The following is a 1,400-nucleotide window of genomic DNA, read 5'->3' as shown; positions in this document are numbered from 1 at the left end:
AATAAATAAATAAATAAATAAATAAATAGAGTAATAAATATGTACAAACATATATACATGTCTGCTGTGTGACCTTGGGCAAGTCACTTAACTTCTCTGAGCCTCAGTTACCTCATCTGTAAAATGGGGATTAAGACTGTGAGCCCCACGTGGGGCAACCTGATCACCTTGTATCCCCCCTAGCATTTAGAACAGTGTTTATCACATAGTAAGTGCTTAACAAATACCATCATTATTATTATTATTATATAATTTTGGTGCCAAAAATGCACTTTCACCCTGAATGTGCCAAATTATTTGCATCTATCTCTCCGCTGACCCCTTACCCACATCCTGCCTCTGCGTTAATATTCCCTCCCACTTCATATCCAAAGTACCACCACTCTCCCCACCTCCAAAGCCTTAATAAAATCACATTTCCTCGAAGAAGCCTTCCCTGACTATGCCCTCATTTCCTCTACCCCCTCTCCCTTCGCATCACCCTTGCACTTGGATTTGCACCCTTTATTCACCTCTCCCTCAGCCCCACAGCACTAACGTAAATATCCATAATTTATTTATTTTTATTTATGTCTGTTTCCCCCTCTAGACTATAAGCTCCTTATGGGCAGGAAAAGTGTCCACCATCTCTATTACACTGTACTTTCCCAAGTGCTTAGTACAGTGCTCTGCACATAGTAACCACTCGATAAATATCACTGATTGATTGATTCCCTTGATGGATAGCCAGGATTTGCAGCTTTTGCATCCTCCAGTTCTGTCTCTGAATTCTGCTGCATCTCAAGGTCAGTACTCAGAGGCTGACAGGCACCTAGGTTGTGGTGTGAAGGGTGAAACCTCCAATGCCTACTGATGGTACAGACGTACACCAGGTTACAGTCACCCCATGACACATACAACCCAGAAACATAGCCCATAATGGGTAATATCTTTCCTCAGATTACAAGTATTCTATAATACAAACATCCTTGGAATACAAGAAATGTTGTTTGCCTCCTCCACCCTACTAAACAGCTCAGCATTCTAACCTGGGCTGAGATTAAGCAATCAACAATGAATGAATCTCAGGGAAAGCTCTGCTCACAGTTTGTGTCATGTTTGCAAAGCAGCATGGAAGCAGTGTGGCCCAGTGGAAAGAGCTTGGGCCTGGGGGTCAGATGGCTTGGGCTCTGTCGCTAGTCTGCTGTTCAACCTTGGGCAAATCATTTAACTTCTCTCTGCCTCAGTTACCTCAACTGTAAAATGGGAATTCAATACCTGTACCTCCTCCTACTTAGACTGTGAGCCCACGTGGGACAGGGACTGTGTCTAGTTTGCTATCTCAGCTTAATTCAGTTTCTGGCACATAGTAAGCACTTAACAAGTGCCATAAAAAAGGGCATTTAAGAGATGTCCTGAGA

Source organism: Tachyglossus aculeatus, chromosome X1, assembly GCF_015852505.1.
Source record: "Tachyglossus aculeatus isolate mTacAcu1 chromosome X1, mTacAcu1.pri, whole genome shotgun sequence".
NCBI classification, from domain to species: Eukaryota; Metazoa; Chordata; class Mammalia; order Monotremata; family Tachyglossidae; genus Tachyglossus; species Tachyglossus aculeatus.
The sequence above is the reverse complement of the archived record's forward strand: the minus strand, read 5'-3'. Positions refer to the sequence as shown.